Source organism: Cavia porcellus, unplaced genomic scaffold (genome assembly GCF_034190915.1).
Source record: "Cavia porcellus strain 051 isolate PalLab524CR breed Dunkin Hartley unplaced genomic scaffold, mCavPor4.1 scaffold_3, whole genome shotgun sequence".
NCBI classification, from domain to species: Eukaryota; Metazoa; Chordata; class Mammalia; order Rodentia; family Caviidae; genus Cavia; species Cavia porcellus.
Window position 1 is genome coordinate 29045433 of NW_026947486.1, and position 12532 is coordinate 29057964.

Here is a 12532-nt window from a genome sequence, read left to right on the forward strand (position 1 = left end):
CTTTGCCCACACTGCTGGTTTCCTTCTACCTGCCTGATGAGTCCTTCTCTGTCAACTATTTTCAATATTCCCACAGTCAAATGTTGAGGGCAACAAGGATAGGGCAATTCTCACAGTTTCCATTATTTTTGGCAAAAGGTAACTTTCTCTTTGCTTATGACTTTTTATTATGAAAAATTACAAACACATTAACAAAGTGATATGATAAAATAATAAAGGACCATGGACCCATAACCTGGCCAAAAGTTACACATTTTTGCATTCTTGTGACTCTTGAATTCTTAAACTAGTATCTAGCACAGAGGCTAGCTCATTTAAATCATTAGTAAATATTCATAAAATATGTAAAGTATAAGTCACGAGCATTTTTAGGAACAAAAAGCAAAACAGAAAGCAAATCTCCACCTTCAAAAGTTTACAGTCTGGTTGATTAGAGCAGATATAAAACCATGAGGTTAGGTCTAAGCAAACAAGGATTATGGGTTCTTGTGATATTACAGTAGATTCCACGAGTGTTTCTGTATTCTATTCACTCTTCCTCTAATGATGAATGAGGAGCAGCTTAACAATATTGTCTAAACTGGATTTGATTTCTGTCCCCGCTACTTCCCCACTGTGAAGTTTTGGGTTTGTTGTTGAATTTATCTGAGCCTTAATTTCATCAGTGGTGAAAATAAACAAGAATACTTTATAATTGTAAGAACATTAAATAATAATAGGGATGTAAAACACTAAATATAGGACTTTAGTTAGTACTTGTGATTATCTATCTATCATCCCTCTATCATCCTCATTTTAGCAGCATTGGTCTATATCTATCTATTGCTTAAGCAGAGTTCCTTTTTCTTAAACAGTTTTAATCTTCTCTGTCCCAAACTCACTTCCATATACATACACATGGACATACCTCATGCCCATCCATTCGGCTCACCTTTCTATTTTTATTCTTCTTATCCTGAAGTGATCATTACTGTGGTAGCTCAGACGCTGGAAAAAAATCCAAGGAAGCAAGAAATTAAAATTTGGGGAGCAAAGGCTTTATTTTAGGTCAGGCCTGGCAACACAGCCTCCAGGAGCCAATATGGAGACTGCACGCCTTACAGCTAAAAGGGTTGGGTTTTAAAGCTGAAAGCCACAGGAATATTGCAAAGTTTGACCCAGTTTGATAACTTCCTTGTAGTTAAATGTTTCTTAAGGACAACACATTGTATTGCAGATAGGCTGAGGGGGTGGGGGGATTAGAAGAAACTGAAACTTAAAGCTTTTATGGGAAATGGAGACTTAACCGAAAAACAATGGAGAGGGGAGGGGGATTTACAAGGAGCTGAAATTTAAGCCTTTACTGGAGATGGAATCATAATCTCTATTGAAACGGAGCATACAGAACAGAAAGGTGGCACATTGGTTAGAACTAGGTTACAACATTCCACTCTGATGTTGTGACTGAAGCCAAATCCTTGGCCAGTTAGTTGGGAGGAAAGTATAGGCCATATTTCCTCCACAAATAAATACTTGTCCTTTGGCAGGATAAAGGGTGGTAGTCGGGGAATCTATGGAACTACAATTAGTAAACACAATAAACCCCAGGTCAGTGTCAGAGGTATCATTATGAAAACCTCCTTAGAGACAGAGAGAGTCCTTAAAGCCTACTGGTTATACTCTAAAGGGGTGGCCAGCACTACAATTTAAGTAATCTTGTTCCTCCAGAGTGGTCAGAGAAACATTGGTGAAGATCACAAGGGGCATGGGAGAGCCCTGTGCCATGTGTAACCAGCCCACATTTGAGTCAAACCCCCTGTAACTGAGGGTGTAGCAACAAGGAATGCTAACTTGCCCCCACAATCTGTCCAAAGACTATATTGTATAATTTATCATTTATGTGGGAAGGACCATGATCCTTTTTTCCAATTGTATGTATAATTCCCCCCAGCCGATGCCTTTACCTTTAGTATAGCCTCCTCTGCAATCAAAGGGGCTCCCATACAAAGATCTCAACAATTGTTCTTTGCTTACAGTGGGACCAAAGCTGCCATGCAAGGTTGGCATCAATGTTATTAAAATCCCCATCAGTGGGATAGAAGGAGCAAAAGCAAGCAAGCTAAAGCAGTTTATGACTGGTATAATCTAACTATATTTAGTCAATTTTAGCTTTAAGGGTTTACCAGTCTATTGTATAGTCCACTGAGCATGTCCCTCATTGTCCACTGTTTCCAGTGGCTTTATGTGAGTATGGTGAATCCACACAGTTTTTCCTGCTACCTTGATGGCAGTGGGAGTACTGAGCACCACGGTGAAGGGTCTTTTCCAGCGGGGTTTCAGGGAGTCTTGATCATGACGTCACACCAGGACAGAAGTTCCTGGCTCAATAGGTGCTTTGAGTGACATCTCTGAAGGCGGGTCCTGGTGTTTTGGTCTAAACAGCTGGTGGATCGAGGCTAACACAGGCTGGAGTGTCTGCAGGGACTTAATGAGATCTTGGTTAGTTATTTCAATTAATTTGTCCTCTGACTGTCTCAGGACCAGTGGAGAGGGCCTTCCAAACATAACCTGAAAGGGAGAAATTCCAGAAACATATGGGGTACATCTAGTTCTTAACAGTGCAAAGGGAAGAAGGCTCACCCAATTTTTGCCATTTTCTAAAGACAGCTTAGCTAAAGTGTCCTTGAGAGTTTGGTTCATACATTCTACTTGCCCTGAGATTTGTGACCAATAGGCACAGTGGAGTTTCCAATTAATCTTTAATGCCTGGGCTAACTTTTGGGTAACTTGGGCTATGAAAGCCGGGCCATTATCAGACCCCATTGATAGTGGGAGGCCAAATCGAGGTATGATCTCATGCAATAGTTTTTTAACTACCACTAAGGCTGACTCGGACTTAGTAGGGAAATCCTCTACCCAGCCAGTGAAGGTGTCTACTAATACCAAGAGATAGGGGTGGCCCTGTAAACCAGGCTTTACCATGTCTGTGAAGTCTATTTCCCAATGTTCTCCTGGAACAATTCCTCGATGTTGGGTGGTCTCCAACATAGAGCTCCTGGCTGCCTTAACTAACAAGCACTGTGGGCATCTGGAGCTCAAAGAGGCAGTCAGTTTGGAGAGCTTTGGAATAAAAAACCGAGTTCTGGATTACCTGCGCATTTTTTTATTCTGTAAATCTGTATAACTTGTACCCCTTCACTATTTTTTTTTCTTTCTTTTCTTTTCTCCTTAAATAAAAATTAAAAAAAAAAAAACCGAGTTCTGAACAATTCAGCAAGTTTAGTTCCCCCTAAATGGGTAGTTTGGTGAGCCTGGGGTAACAGCTCCCACCCTAGTACCTCCAGTAACAGTACTTGTTTATCAGGTAACTGGTATCAGCCCCCTGGGTTGGGGCACTTTGCTCCAAGTTGAGATATTAACTGTAGGTCTTTCTTTGTGTAGACTGGTTCTGACAAGGTCTGAGGGACTAGCATCAAAGCAGTTACTTCCTTGGTTGGCCCCTCTGATGTGGTTGCTATTTTTTGAGAGGGTTGATCTGCCAAATTGTTTCCTAAGGTGATAGGGTCATCTCCTATCTGGTGAGCCTTGCAATAAATAATAGCAACTCATTGAGGTAGTCAGACAGCTGCCAGCAAGTCTAGAATCTGTGGAACATTTTTAATCTTAGTCCCAGCCAAGGTTAAGAGACCTCACTCTTGATAGATAGCTCCATGTACATGTACAGTAGCAAAAGCATATCTACTGTCAGTATAGATGTTTACCCTCTTTCTCGTGGCTAGTTTTTAGTGCCTCAGTCAAAGCAATGAGCTCTGCCTTTTAGGCAGAGGTGCCAGGCTCTAACCGCTTAACCCAGAGTACCTCCTTTTAGGTGGTCACTGCTGCCCCAGCCACTCATTTGCCATTCTAGATGAAACTGATTCCATTGGTGAAATAGTTGTTGGCATTTCCCAAGGCTGGTCAGTAAGATCAGCCCATAGGTTCTGCTGCAATTTGAGGATATCAGCACACTCATAGAGGGGTGCTCTTTGTTCCTTCAGGTCATGGTCAGGCATAAGTGTGGCTGGGTTTAAACCTGAAGAAGTCTTGAAAACTACTGACTCTGGGTCTAGAAGCAGGGCCTGATAGTGTAAAATTCTCATGTTTGAGAGCCATTTTTTGGGAGAGGTTTTGATAAGAGTCTCTAAACTGTGGGAGGTCACTACAGAAATCTTCTGCCCAAAAGTGAGTTTTTTAGCCTCTTTAGGTAACATTGCCACAGCAGCTAGGATTCTTAGACAAGGGGGCCATCCACCTGCCACTGGATCAAGCCTTTTGGAGAGGTAGGCTATAGGCCTCTTCCAAGGGCCAATGTCCTGGCTTAGGACTCTTTTGGTAATGCCCCTGAGTTCATCTATGAACAAAGTAAATGGTTTGGTAACATCAGGGAGTCCCAGGGCTGAGGCCTCTGTCTAGGCGCACTTGAGCTGCTAAAAGGCCTGTTCACATTTATCAGTCCAGTTCAGTGAATTTTGAGTTTCTCCCTTAAGGGAGTCAATAGGGGGCGAGCTTTTCAGTAAAATTTAGATTCTATAGCCTACAGTATCCAACCACCCCAGAAACTCTTGTACTTGTTTTTTTTTTTTTTTTAAGTCTCTCTCATAGAGCAATTCTAACACCTTGGTTATCTTCTTGTTGGTAGCTTCTTGTAAATTCTGTCAGTTATCAAAGTCCTTTTGTGCTATCTCTATTAATTGGCTGAGGGGCATTTTTTCAAATCTCTCAAACCTTAGCAATTTTTGTCTAACATGTGGGGCTGACTGAGTTCCAAAGAGAACAACTGGTGATATTAGGGAAACCTCCTTACCTCTGGTTGTCCAATCGGGGTGGAAAGGGAAAACATGGTTTTGGCATTCCAGATCAGAGAGCAGGCTTCATCTGGATGGCACACTGCTTTTTGTCCCAGGGTGCCACGTGGCAGGCCATCATTTTACTGAAATTATATACTTTAAAAATGGGCTTTTTCGTGGGTAACAAAATTAATTGTGCCACATAATCTTCTAGATGTCTACAGCACATGCGAGAACGTTGCAAGAACTTGTATTTTATTTCTATAATCGCCAATCATATTAGCACAATAGTTATTTCTTTTAAATTTAGATCGGCCCCTTTTTTCAGTACAAGACAAATTGTTTTTTACAATCAAAATCTCAACTCTGTTTTTAAAATCTATAACATTTCTGGAAATTCCCCTCCCCCAAACTTACAGTATTGTAAATTATCCTGTTGGGCTCTTTGTTCTTGATTTGCAACACAAAGCTGCTTAAGAGCCCCCAACAATAGCCATGGCACAGAAAGCCAACATTAAAACCTTTAAAAAAATCCCTGACATGACCTTTTAGTAGTCTAAAACATATTTAATCATTTTATATCTTTTTACCACATTAAAATGCTATATTTTTAAAAACTGTAACCTTTTAACTGGCTCATTTACAGTATGACCTGGTTTTTACTTGGTAAAGTTGATATGATTCTTAAAAACCATAAATATACATATATATGTGCACATATGTTTATATTTTAACCAGAAAGAAAAATACTCTTTTTTAAAAAAGGCATGCTGAGGTTGCAAGTAATCAGTTGAGGACTAAAACATTAAACAAGGAGCCACAACATAAAAGGCACAAGCAAAGGTTGTTTCATACAGTTTGGTGAGCTAAAGGAAATAATTTTTTATTATGAACCTTGAGCCTAATAAGCCATATGGAGCCTGCTACGAAATGGGCAGCGAGCCCCTAAGTTAGTAACAAATTTTAACAGGCAGACAATTCTAAAATACAAAAACACTGAACATAAATATATAAATCCCTTTGTCCATTTTGGGCTTGTAGAAGGGGTTCCTAGGAGAGAATATCCTGTTAGATTTGGGGTAGCCAAAAGGAGAACAATTAGAACAAATGGACACACAGATAGACGTACAAGACAAGACAAGCTACAGCAAAAATGGTCTTTGCTCAAAAATTGGCCAAATTTTGGAATTGGTCAAATTTTGGGATCTGGAGGAATTAACAAATTAACCAATGGAGTGGATCCCCTCATGGGCCAAAGTCACAAATGGATGAGATTCATCCCAAAAAACCCAACTGACTCTGTCCTCAGGAGGTCCTCACTCCCCAGATTGAGGGTGTCCCCTCCCAATGGAGTGGTTCCCCACTCCCCAAATTTAGGACTTCCCCTCCCAGTGGAGTGGTTCCCCACTGGGGGCAGAGTCACAAATGGATGAAATTTATCCAAAAAAAAAAAAAAAAAAAAAAAAACAATTGATTCTGTCCTCGCAAGGTTTCCACTCCCCAAATTGAGGGCATCCCCTCCCAAAGTGCGAACTGACCATTGTCTAATTAATCCCTCCAGAGTACTTACTTTTAGGTATTCAGAAGTTGGGGGTCTTGCTTCCATCCTGGATGAGCCCCCAAATGTGATAGCTCGGACCCAGGAATAAAATCCAAGGAACCAAGAAATTAAAATTTTGGGAGCAAAGGCTTTATTTTAGGCCAGGCCTGGCAACACAGCTTCCAGGAGCCAATATGGAGACTGCGTGCCTTATAGCTAAAAGGGTTGGGTTTTAAAGCAGAAAACCACAGGAATGTTGCAAACTTTGACCCAGTTTGATAATGTCCTTATAGTTAAATGTTTCTTAAGGAAAGCACATTGTATTGCAGATAGGCTGAAGGGAGTGGAGGGATTATAACAAATTGAAACTTAAAGCTTTTATGGGAAATGGAAACTTAACCTAAAAACAATGGGAAGGGGAGGAGGATTTACAAGGAGCTGAAACTTAAGTCTTTACTGGAGATGGAATTTTAATCTCTATTGAAATGGCACATACAGAACAGAAAGGAGGTGCATTGGTTAGAACTAAGGTACAACAATTACTCACTGTCCAACCTCACCAGCCTAATTTCCCACTACTTTTAACATGCATCTCCTGGCTGTGTTGCTCATTTATTTTGTGATGCATATTTTTGTAGAGCCTTTGTAGTAATGATCCTTCTGCTTGGAATAATCTTTCTGTTCATTTCTACCACTTACTTTGGAAATTCTCCCCTTTCCCCCAGGTTGTTTGTGTGTTATTTCCTTCATGAGACAGCTGCAAATATTCCACAACTGGATACAGTAAATAGCTCCCAACTCTGATTTGGATGTGGCAATCTGCTACTCCCCTTATCTGTGTTATACTGTCCTTTATAGGAAAATCATATGTACTTATTGTTCTATCTTATGGGAATAAGATTTTTTTTTACATTTTTACATTTATTTTATATCATGATGTCTCACTCCTTACTAAGGTGATTTATTTTGGGGGAAATAAATACTTCCTTTCCCTTTTTTGTTGCATAGGTTGTAATAAGAGTAGGAAGAAGGTAATATCAGAAAATAGGCAAAGGGTACAAGAAGTAGAAAGATAGGGAAAGAAAGGTAAGGCTGAAGAGAGAGAAATGAGTATTTCTGTTTATATAAACCCTCTCAAAAGAAACATTATTAACCCACAGATTTCAAAGTTGACATTATGAAGTGCTTCCTTCTCACAGAAATTGTCTGAAAACATCTTCAAAGTTCTGAGTTACAGAACACCACAGTATGGATTCCTAAAATAAAACCTAAAATAGTTTTTCTCTCTTTTCACACCCCATAGATGACACTGTACATCAATCACTTTTAGGGTACTATTCAGAAAATAATTTGATCATATAACTCAAGCTTGATTAGCATAGGACAGTTAGGTGCCACATAAAGTTCCTTCTTTTAAGGTAAACAATTCTACACTTAGAACCCCTTGTCAGAAGAGTTTCTTAAAGGGTCTTCCTACTTCCACTGGTTTTGCAAGGCTTCTGCCACCTGAACATAGATTAAATTGAGTGTCACCTTGGTTAAAGATGTATATATACTTTGGCTGGGGATTTAGCTCAGCAGCATAAGTGCCTCCTTGCAAGTGTGTGGTCATGAGTTTGATCCCTGGTACTGATAAAAAAGAAAAAGACAAAAAAAAATGTATATATAACATCTTCTGGAAAAATTATCATTCCAGACAGCAATTGTAAATTAAAGCTCTTTGTAAATTAAAGATCTTCCCCCTGCTTTCTCTTAAGATCTTGATCCAAACAGTTCTTTACACTGTAATGACTATGTGCTGAACTGCTGCCACAGAGAGATCCAAATGTGTGAAGGTTTCCCTGGATAGTGTTAAAATCATCAGCTCTGCCAAAGCCATGGCAGTAAAAAATGGGTGAGATTTGATATCTTCAACACCACTGACTCCAGTGTCCAGATGTTCCAGAAGGTTGAACTTCAAGAGTTGTTCAATGAGTGACTGAACCTCTTCTCAGACACATTCTGGCTTGTTCAAAGTACTAAAGGTCTTTGTTCCTGCTTGATGGCACTCAGCTAAAGACTTACCAGTGAGAGGTTCCAAGAAGATGCACTCAAGCTCTATCAACCACAGGCTTCAGTTTCTTCTGTGATTGCTCCAGTGTCTGAGGGCACACTAAGTACATTCTTGCTGTGTCAGGGACTGTCACACGAATCTTCAACCTCACTCCACCTGTTACATTAGTTAAAAGTGTCTTTTATCATACAGTAAGATATTGCTTGGATTCAAATTGCAGTGTATAATTCCCTCTCTATGTAAAGCATCAATATAACACAATTTCTGCTATCTGTCTTTGAACACAGTCTTCTGGGATGTAAAACCTGAAATTTAGTGCTAATTTTTTGTATCAAGGTCCTCAAAAATCTGATGGAATTTTATGCCTCTTTCCAAAGATAATCCACTTTCTTCCTTAGTCTCAATATCTATTTGGAATAAAGAATCAGGTTGCTCTTTAGCTAATTCATAAATTTGATTTGCAAACAGGAATATTTCTGCTGTTGAAGTGTCTGTGTTTTGATTATATTCATTAGTATCTGAGAATGGACTAGAAGTGTGGAATAAGCTTTCTTCCACATTGTCTGCAGTTAACATGGACTCATTCACTATGACACCCTGAAACTTAGAATCTGTGCTATATAATAAAGACATGTCTCCTAAAACTTTATGATCAACAACTTCTATAAATAACACAGTGAGATCTTCCTGGGCATAGTGTGTCATGGTTATACTATAGGATCTGGCCTAAAGGGATCCTTCAGGTCCCCTGAGCCTTCTTCGGGTGTTCTGGCATTATTTAATTGTAGGCATATCTTAGTTACTTTTCTCATGGCTAAGACAAAATACCTGATGCTCAAAGTTAAAGGAGGAATGGCTTATTCATCTCACAGTTTGCAGAGGTTTCAGTCCATAACCAGCTGGTCCTAAGGCAGGGTGACATATGGCAGAGGGGCAATAGTTCATGGTGGTGAGAGACAGCAAGAGCAACAGGGAAGAGAACAGAATCTTTCTGTCCCTTATATTGGATGCAGGCTACCTATCCTTTGGCAAGTGTAGCACTCACATTGTTAATCCCAGCATTGGACCATAAATAAATCACAAACTCTACATTTTGCTGCCTCCAGAAACCCTGCCCTCATGACTACATGAGGCTTTGAGGGAACATCTAGATACAAACCGTAACAAAACCTAAGTCATAAGATATTGGTGCCCTCCAGAAGCTTACTTTCTACTGTGCCTACTTTCATCTATGCAGACAGACCCGTTGCTGCAGCTTCATTTGGTAGTTCTAATTCACCATGTATAGTTACAAGATCAGATCTTCTTTCATCAGTACCAACGATATTATCAAAAGCAACATCTTTAAACAAAGTAATCATATGAGTCCTTGCTAATTAACTCCTGAGCTTTAAACTCTTGTAAGAACTTTCTCCATCTGGAAGCCCAAAGAATGGCTTCAAAGATTCTGATTTTATACTATGCAAGTTTTTTCTCTGAAATCAAGCCCTAGAAATTCACTTGTGCTACCCTTACTTTACATCCTAAAAAATTCCAAGAAGCTATTTTTTGATATCCTGAGGGAACTGAATACTCTTAGGAAAGAATTGCTTCTGGGTCCTCATCTCCAGGGAGAACTTCAGCTCATGAGCTCTCAGCTGGGTTCTGGGTCTGTCACTGTTGCCAGCAAGCTTTGCTGGGAAGCTCAGAATGGCTTTGGCATCCACATATTTCCCTTCAGTGCTGCCTAAAGTGCTCCTTTTTCAAAGAGCCTGCTTCAATCTTTTATTACCATATTCACTGTTCAATGTTAAGTAACTAATAGGGCAATTTAAAAAATTGACCAGGATTAGGATAAGTTGGAAAACTGTCTTCACCATTATCTTCTTAGATGATATTCTCTGGAGAACTTGGAGTAAGGCTGGTCTTCAAAGGCAGAACTTTGAGGATGCTTCAACAACTGTTTACTCTGGACTCAAAGCTGTTGCTGTTCTGAGGGGTACAAGCTGACTGCCACAGGTGAACCTTAATTATGTATGGATTTTTTTTTACTTCCTTGATAGCAAAACTTTCTTCAGGACTTCTGTTTAGAAATTTACTGGCACACAGCCAGAGTTTGCTACCTTTAGCATGCTGTAACATAAGCAACACTCACTCTTTGGAGATGACACTCTTTTGCAGATATATCATATCAATCATGCAGCAAGGGATGATGGTCTTTCTGTGCCTGCTGGATTCACTGCTTTTCCTCCAACCTTTTCAGATGAATGACTATTCTGACCCTGTGTGCATTACAAGTAAAATGTGAGACACATCATCTAACTGTTGTCTTCCATAAAAGTTGGAGGTGCTTTCTACTTGCACGAGTTACTCTATAGTACTTTTTGTAGTTTCTTGGAAGGTGGGGCTGGACTCTCTTCTAGGAATCAGTCATTTCCCTTCCTCTAAATATCAGCAACAGCTAAATAGTTGATTTCCTCTTTCTTTTTTAAAGCTAGCTCAATTGACACTCTCCTGTTTTCTCCAAATAATCTCCATGTTTTGGTTTTAAACTACCACAAAGAGGCTATGACTTCCTGTTCTGTTAGCTGTAGAAGCTATAGCCTCTAGCAATAGCCCCCGAAGAATCCAAAGAAAGATCTAGACCAAAAATTCTAAAAGGAGAATTTTGATTGGAATTAGAAGCCATTCCATTCTAAATTAGCAAGAGAATACACATCAACAGTAAGAGATATTCCATCACTGTCAGTGGAGAAACACTTTGTACTATACCCTGAAAAGGTATCAGTGAGGAAAACTCAGCAAGCTTCTGCAGAACCAACTAATTCAAAGTCATCATTAATTATTCCACCATGAAAAAAAATCTTCAAGCTGTTTACTGTTTATTGCTGCAAATAGTAGGATAATTAACAGGGAACTGTAGCAGGTCTTTGGCCCACAGTCTTCTCTCCTCAGTAACAATTTCATCAAATGATTCTCCTAGCTAATGAAGAAAACAGTTCTGAAGGTCAGAGTAAATATTTGCAAATTTCCATATCTCTTTGTGCAGTTTCTTAAAATCATTGCATCTCTTTCAAAATGCAAGTATTTCCTGGGCATCCTCTGAATTTCTTTATGTAACAACCTACACAGTAAGTTTATATACCAGGTATCCCCTGAGATGTTTCTGGGGTGAGGTGACAGTGTAGAAAGCAGCCAGCTGGAATTCAGTTCTCAGTATGCTGTTATCCTCCCTGTCCCTCTGCTGCTGCCCTTAGCCCAGAATCATCAGCATTACCTGGAGCCAAAGAGGTCCATGTCCCCAAGTAGTCTTGGAGCAGTGAGGCAGTGTGTGGCTCTTGAGTGTCTTTTAAGATTAAAATTTTAAATGAAATGATGTGTATGGATGAACTTACTGAGGAATAAAACTCAACCCAGTTAGCAACAGTGACATCAGATGTGGTGGTTCAGTTTGTGCATTGTGTGGCTGAATCGTGATCCCTATGTACAGGCAAACATATTTGGATATTGTTGCGAAGATTTTTTTTTGCATGAGATTATCATTTAAATTAGTAAATTTGAAATAAGTAAAGATTTGCCTTTATAACATGGGTGAGTTTCATTCAGTCAATAGGAAGCCTTAAGAAAAAAAATATCCCACAAAAAGAGAGAATTCAACCAATCTTTGGATCAAAACTGCAATACTGACTCTTTGCTTCATCCCTACTCTCAAACCTACAGGTTTTGAAATTGCCAGCAGCTATCACTGCATAGGACAATTGCTTGCAATCAGGATCCGTCTCTCTCTCTCTCATACTCTCCTTCTTCTCATCTTTTTCTCTCTTCCTTTCTTTTTTCCTTCCCTTGATAAACACACAAACACAACACACATACACGCAGGTGCCTGTTGCTTCTGTTTTTTGAGAGCGAAGCACAGTGTTTATTCAACACCAATCATTACTCAGATCAATAAATGCTACACAAATATTTTCTCGTTTAATCTCCATAATACATTGTAGGATGTATATACGCAGTACCCCATTTTATAGGCAAGGACACAGAAACCTAGAGACATTAAAAGTTTGTCCATGGTTATTGTAGAACAAAACTAGAACTCAAGCACAGGACTATCTGAATCTAAGGTAGTAGAGAATTCTATTATGTTGCCTTAAAATT

At 39.5% G+C, this 12532-nt stretch overlaps 1 pseudogene; it reads right to left on the bottom strand.

The window, feature by feature from the left end:
• Positions 1-8122: 8122 nt before the first annotated feature.
• On the bottom strand, positions 8123-12171 carry LOC100728658 (ribosomal protein S6 kinase delta-1-like; annotated as a pseudogene).
• Between the last annotated feature and the right edge of the window lie 361 nt (positions 12172-12532).